The sequence below is a fragment of the Gymnoscopelus braueri genome (assembly GCF_963280865.1).
Source record: "Gymnoscopelus braueri genome assembly, chromosome: 1".
Taxonomy (NCBI): Eukaryota; Metazoa; Chordata; class Actinopteri; order Myctophiformes; family Myctophidae; genus Gymnoscopelus; species Gymnoscopelus braueri.
The window spans coordinates 8,228,370-8,236,414 of NC_137603.1; positions in this window are offsets into that span (position 1 = coordinate 8,228,370).

An 8,045-nucleotide genomic window follows, 5' to 3' on the forward strand; every position below is an offset into this window, starting at 1 on the left:
GTTTCTTTAACCATTGGCATGGTGTTAATAGGTCAATAGTGTGGCAGAAATACCCTGTCTTCTGTGTATTTCGTGTAGACAATAAACAGAACAGTGGTTCTCCAACATTTTCATCTTAAGGCCCTCTAAATAGATATGTTTGGATACAGACCCCCATCTGAACCAGGGACCCCCGAAAGTTTGTGTTAATTTTCTTCCAAATAATTCCAAGATTTTTAAAAATTCCTCAAAAATGGCAGATCTACAAGCTCACAAGCTTGTAGGACAGTTATTTCTGAATATTAGGGTTAATGTGGTCAAATTGATTGTGATGCTATATTGTTTTTTTTGCTGGTGCCCCTCTGGAACCCCTTCAAGGACCCTGGGGGTCCCTGGGCCCCACTTTGAGTACCACTGACATAGCAGACATGTTGTTTTTGCCACTATGTATTGTTGATGTACTTGCATTAGAACATGAGATATAGGTTGAATATCCATGTTGAATGTTTTCCATCATTATCTATTTCCCCCCCATGTTGAAAACAGGGTTAGGGTTAAAGGAGGAGTTCACCCCAAAAATGACTTATTTTCTATCAATTGCACACCCTATGAAGCCTTGAATCCATGGATTCTTTTTTGTTTTTGTCGTATTCCTAAGCTAATAATTTGATTCCCGTCTCCTACCGGCTAATGTATCCGGTAGGAGACACAAAGTAGATTATTTGTGTCTCCTACCGGAAATACACACGGTCATCAAATTATTGTCTTAGGAATGCCACAAAAACAAAAATAAATCTATGAAATCAAGGCTTCATGGGGTGTGTAATTGATAGAAAATAAGTAATTTTTTGGGTGAACTCCTTTAAGGCTATTGTTGTCAGCTCATGGTGCCTTGGGTTAAGCCTGTCACAATTATAATAATATAAATCGCACAAACTGTTGTCACACAATGGGTGTGTTTATCAAAGAGCACTACTGCTTGCATACTCTCTTATAAGCACAGACTCTTAGTGATTTTTTTAAATCTTCTAATTTTACAATTGTTTATATAATGTTTTTTTCTCCTGTGTAGACCCAATCCTTCGATCTAATCTCTCCACACCTGGTGTGGAGAATTTAGGGTGGGATTCCTCAAGAGGAAGAACTGCACACTTCAGGTGGGGGTTTCATTTAAAATAATGGTTAAATAATAAACAATAATTAACAGTAACTATGTTTCTTAGATGTTAGACTGTTTTCTACCCGAGGGCAGGACCTTGAAGCAGGTGCTGAGGTTATGAGTTGGGTCCCTCGGATTCTTTCCTGCTTTCTTCACTGTCCTCTGGTCATAGAGATGCTGAAGGGCAGAGCACTGCACCCCACAGAGCTTAGACCCTAAGGCGGTTACCCTCCGCACAACTTTGGGGTTTCACATAATGCTATCTGGGTGGTTTTCTATCAGCTGACATGAGAAGCATTCTTTGGCAGGGTCAGCCTGTGACAGAGCACTTGGTGTTCAGATAAAACTTGTATTCTCACCATGTGACATTGGTGTAAAATGACTCCTCTGTGTTTTGTATAGGTGCGCAGTTGGAGTCAGCCTGGGCCCTGAACAGGATCACCTCAGCTACCTTCCTGCCAACAGGCACTGCCCATCATCTGACTACAAGGACATCCAGGAACAGGTTGGCACCTTTTAACCCACGAGTTACAGAGCAACATGGGTTTAGTCGGGAATTAACAGTCCAATTGAACTATCAGGGCGATATATGAAAATATGCTTTAGAGGAATGTGACATTGTAACCATATAAGGAGATCCCAATGCAGCTAAAATTGGCTTACAGGAGGTCCGCCCGGGACCTCTCATGTAACCATGAATCAGCCATAACCATAACAAATTAGTCAGCTGCATACACCTCTAGTGTAATAGTGTCCATCACCTTACAGCCTGGGTTGTACTGCATACAGCACTAGTGCTGTATGCAGTACAACCCAGGATGTAAGGTGATGGACACTTTATTACACTAGAGGTGTATGCAGCTGACTAATTTGTTTGCCGATTCCATGATGACACATTTAGGTTAGACAACACTCCATAATTGGGCGTAGCTGCATTGGGAACTCCTTATATGGTTATGGCTGATTCATGCTTACATGAGAGGTCCCAGGCGGACCTCCTGTAAGCCCATTTTAACCCATTCGATCCGGGGACGCATCTCTGTCATTTTAGATTTCTTTGGCTATTCAAAATTAGCAGATATACAAGCTCATAGCGCGGCACTCAGTGCCACGCTATGAGCCCGGTCTTAAAGGGTTAAGACAACATGGGTAAATGTGGTTGCCTCATTGATCCATTTTTGACAAGATGTCCTGCGCTGGAAAATAGCAGACTGGGGCGACACGTTGTGAGCTTGTAGGTCTGCTGTTTTTCGACATGCGACACCGTTATGAGATGAAGTATCACTATCGATCAGGCTTTAAGTGTTGGATGATAATTGCAAGTTTTTCTTTTTCTTCAACTTGACAGATATTTGTAGAGTGATGCAATGAGCGGTTCGTTCAGTCCCACTGCGGCTAGTCCCAACCTGCCTCTGAGGAAGCCCTCCACCACCGCTCCAGTCACCCCGGTCTGCGGTTCGTTCAGTCCCACAGCGGCTAGTCCCAACCTGCCTCTGAGGAAGCCCTCCACCACCGCTCCAGTCACCCCGGTCTGCGGTTCGTTCAGTCCCACTGCGGCTAGTCCCAACCTGCCTCTGAGGAAGCCCTCCACCACCGCTCCAGTTACCCCGGTCTTTTCTAGAACAGGTATCTACAGCTGCATCTATCCATTATTTTCTTAGAGATTATTCTATTGATAACTTTTTGGATTCATCGAATAATTGAGGTGGTGATCATCCCGAGATCCCCGTGATTGATTTTTTTTTACATTCACTTATACAGACCAGGGGTCACGCTAGGATTTTAATCTTCCGGTCCCAATGTCCGGAATGATTCAAATTTATCGGACATCTGATAAAAATAAATGTCATCATTTTTTGTTATGCATTAATGACAAGCAGGTGCGTAAATACAGCCCATCACTTAGGCCTACAGCATGGATTGAGCTATTTGAACATGAACGAGTAATATACACATTTTATATAGCAGGGTCATCTTGCACAAATACATTAATTACCTACATTACCATTTGCGCATGCTGCGTGCATAATGGTTTCTCAATACTCAATTGCGTTTGAACACATTTTCTAATCAAAGGGCACTGCAAAAGAAAGGGCATTTCAGATGAATCCTCCATAACGTGGATCAGCTGACCTGTTAAAGCAACAAATTATAGACCACTACTCACAGGTTATACTGTAATAAATGATAGACCACTACTCTCTTATGTATGTTTTACTATATGTCTCTCAGGACCTGTTGGTCTTCCTCCCAGAGCCCTGCTGGGAAATGGTCCCAATGACCCCAAAGGAGGAGCCCTGCTGTCTGCCACCGGAGAGCCAAAGTATGAACACGCATCAAAATCACATTATCAAACTCACACGTTATCAAACTTTGTCATGTCAGGGACCCCCAAATGTACTATATGTATTTGGCCCCGTCTGAAAATATATATTGTGCCAGGGACCTCCAGAAGAGAAGTCATTTCTCTGATGAGAGCATCTTATATAAGATTATCCTGCAGTGTGTGATGCTACCAGATTTAAAAAACGTTAAAGTACCAAAAGTATGTACGCTGTGGGCGCTGGGGGGTGTGTTCTCTCCTCCGCGTCATCAGTGCCCATACCCTGGGTGGGGTTGGTGAAAGGGCCTTTCTGTGTGGAGTTTGCATGTTCTCCCCGTGTTCCCTAGGGTAGGTACCCTCACAAAAACATGCAGTAATCCTGGTCAGTATACTGCATTTACGTGCGTACGAGTTGTGCACCAGTGGGGCAGGGTCTCTCACAGTCACACAGCTGTCTGAGCTGAATGATGTTTTCCCCTTATCCTCCTATCAAGTGAAAGGAAATGTGTATGTGACACTAAAGCGTTACATATCATGTTGAATGAGTATATGGAAAGGACACTAAATATATGTTTATTCACTCTGTAGGACCATGGACACCTATAAATTGAGAATCATCATAAATGAACATGACATAAGGAAAGTGACACTGAATAGAAAACCAGAAACGCTTGAAGAGCTGAAGATAAAAGTAACAGAAAAATGCCAGCTGCAGGATGACTTCAAACTTCAGTACGAAGACACTGAATTCCATAATTCCCCCTTCAGCAACCTTGATGACATAGAAGACCTGCCAGATGGAAAAGCTACTGTGAAGGTCATTCCATTGACACTGAACCTGGTGCCCATTGTTGACACTCAACCTGGTGCCTCAGGAGATATCGAGATTCCCTCCACATCATCTTCAGCAACAACAAGACAAGATCATTGGCCAGATGTTTTTGACATTCCAATGTTCCCAGTTGAGGTGGAACACCAACTAAGACTTGCTAATGCTGTGTATCTAAAAGACCAAAAATGCCTCAATCCAAGCTGGCAAATGAAGTATGAAATAAAGAAAAAGCTTTCTGAAGAGATGTTCAAATATTTGGCGTATCCAAAAGAACACCATGTCCATGCTGTGGCTTTAGCTCTCATACGCAAGCATCCCTGCCTGACAGAACCAGGCTCCACAGATGGATGTTCTTCCTGGACAACTAATTTGTACTACAAAATGGGAAACTACCGCAATAAACTGAGAAAATCAGGGTGTTTTTTGGAGGTTGCTATAAATGGAGGGAGAAGAGGTGCCACTGCAGCAAGAGGCCTCAAAAGACCGAAAAGGAATGAGGCAAATTACCTACCGGATCTCCCTGACGGGAAGGATGAAGCTACGCTAGAGCAGCAGAGAGAGCACCTAGTGGAAGAAATGAAAAAACGGAACCCCAGTGCAAGTGGCATTGCTGTAATGATGGACCAGACCTTTGCACTGCGTAGACGGGAGATTGTGGTGGACGAACCTCCAGTGACAACGATGAAGGAGCGGTGGCCAGCTCTTTTTAGAGAGAGACAAGTAAGTACTGTTATTCATAGGCTTTTTGGTTATACCCTATAATAACATGCATGTAATTTTAGGCTTGCACCATACACACTTTCAAATGTATTTAGTCACTGTATTTTGTTCTGTGGTTTGTTGTGTTGTAGGTTTATGCTGAGTTTAACAGGATCACCACCACTCACCTAGAGACGGACTTCTTTGATGCTCTGGATCGTTACACACCACAATTGGTCACTATCTTAAAGTCCAAGAAAGGTGCCATTAGAGAGAAATTGTCCGGAATTGTGCAGAAAATTGATGGGGTAAGTCTACAACATGCTGCTTATATTTGTATTTATCATGACCCAGTTTATGTACAACCTATAACCCCAAATAGTACTTGTATAGCTTCCTGGCTGTATGAGTGTTTTAGTGTTGGCGATTTATAATACATCAAGTGTTGTGATATTGCTAACTATTGATTGTTGTTGATAACTAAATGCTGTGGATTGTACTATTTAAATCACACCTCCAATCAGTAACTGTTCTATGCACTATAAAGCATAAATTGTGGTGACATGTGTCTCATGCTGTAACTGTACTGTAACTTTTGAGGGTCAGATTTTGAACTTATTTGTTCATTATCCACTTATAGAAACCAGACGTGACAGCGCTGCGTACACTTGTTCTCCGAGGCCTCCCTCTTCTGCTTGGAGAGGACCCCAGCAGTTTCTACAACACTGCCTTGGTAAGTTACATCTTAAAGGTCCAGTGAAATTACATTTTCGTTAATTTTATTTTGAAGTTTCAGTCTGAAACGGCCTCGCAACCAATCGGAAGGTTCCATCCCTTCAGGCTATAGCACAGTGGAATCTCACTCACACGTGTGCAGTGTTGGTGTTTATAGCTTGCAAGTGCACGCTGCTCAAGGGAGAGAGAGATGGCCACTATGCAGAATGTTTGTTACCAAGTTGCTTATTTCTAACCTAAAATATTTTCATAGATAACACATTTTACTGTGCTGATTAAGTTTACAGTGAGTAATACACGTCAAAAAACAGTAGGCCTACCAATGTTGATAAAACTTCTAAATGCAGATGTGTGTGAAGTGATCTACATTTCCCTGTTGTAATGTTTTTGTTTGATTCTATACAGGATTGTGACATCGAAGACACCTGGACAGAGGTATCGGTCGGTTTGCTGACTGTGAGCAGTGAAGATTCACCTCCCTCAGATGGTATCGACCTTAAGCCAGTGTCAACAGCCGTCATCCTCGAAGGAGGTATTGTCATGGATAATCTCCAGAACCTCCCTCAAGCACTGTGCCTGCTGTTTGGCCTGACATATGCACTAAATTTGAACTACCCTAATGATATGAAGAACACTTTGAACTTCATTCAAAGAGTGATGCTTGGCTTGGGAAAGGAAAAACTACCCCCCAAACTGCAAAGTCTTAAAAACCTCCTGTCATTTTAGAAAGATTGTATATGGGTCACTGGTAGGCAGGTTGTCCTCAGCCCTCCTTTGAGACAGTAGACTAAAATGCATGCATTTTATTTTTCTCATGCATGTTAGTAGTGATAGGAGTTCTAAATTAAGCCACTTTTATTCCTTTTAAGTACTTTAGAGCTGCAAATTCTCAAGACTTTGAATACCATTAAGTAAAAGTAAGGCACTTTTTTGAAATTGCCAAGTGTTCACATGTTCATGTGTGAAATAATGTTCTCTTTCAAACTGTTATGGGGCTGTCCACACTAAGCATAGCACTTTTGTCAATCATATCGTTGTAGAATTATTTAGTTTAAATACAGTGCAGACATGATCATTTCAGTTGGCAGTTGTTCATGTCTTCCAGAGTTCCACACTCATATTGTCATCATCAACACAGATACTGTTCGTCTTTAGTTGTGTTGAACAGGAGGAGAAGGATGGAGGGGCTACTAGGCTACAATTGCAGTAGCAACACAGAAATGTGTGAGGAATTAATTGGCATAATGACTTTGTGGACGAAAAGAGGTTCACAATCATTGGCTACTCTAAATTCTATAAAATAAAATAAATAAAAAATGTGTATATATAGTGCTTGGTGTGGATGGCCCGTTAGGCTTTATTAATTAAGCCATTTGTATTACTAGAGCACTTGTCAGTTTGTCAGACTGTTGGTTTGGTCTGCAAAGTTAGTACAGTATTAAATGTTCAGATTTTGTTATATTAAAGGTATAGTTCACCCCAAAAATGTGTTTTTCCTATTGATTAGTCACCCTATGGAGACTTGAATTTTTTTGTCTCATTCCTAAGCCAATAATTCGATGACCAGCGGACCTGTAGGCAGCGGTTTCGGTAGGAGATGCAAAGGAGACTCTTTGTGTCTCCTACCGGACATCAAATTATTGGCTTAGGAATGCGACAAAAAATAGCACGAATTCAAGTCTCCATGGGGTGACTAATCGATAGAAAATTTTCATTTTGGGGTGAACTATCCCTTTAAAGGTCGGGATTTGATTTTTGATTTCCACAATTGTCAGCTTTTATTTAGAAATTGTAAAAACAAATAGTATGTTAGTGATAGGAGTTCTGAACAAAGCCACTTTTATTCCTTTTAAGCACTCTTGAGCTGCAAATTATTAAGACTTTGAATGTAATAGAATTGTTAAGTAAAACTTTTTTGAAATTGCCAGGTGTATGTTCATGTGTGAAAGAATGTAATCTTTCAGACTGTAATGGGGCTGTCCACACTCAGCATAACACTTTTGTCAATATCGTTGTAGAACTATCTTAAGTTGTGTTGAGAAGGATGGAGGGGCTACTAGGCTACAATTGTAGTAGCAACACAGAAATGTGAGGAATTAATTGGCATAATCACGTTGTGGATGAAAAGAGGTACACAATCATTGGCTACTCTAAAATGTTATTAAAGAAAATCATAGAAAATATTTTATAGTTTTATATATAACGCATGTGTGGATGGCCCGTTAGGCTTTATTAATTAAGCCATTTCTACCTGTCAGTGTGTTTTGTCAGACCGTTGGTTTAGTCTGCAAAGTTAGTACAGCATTAAATGTTCAGAT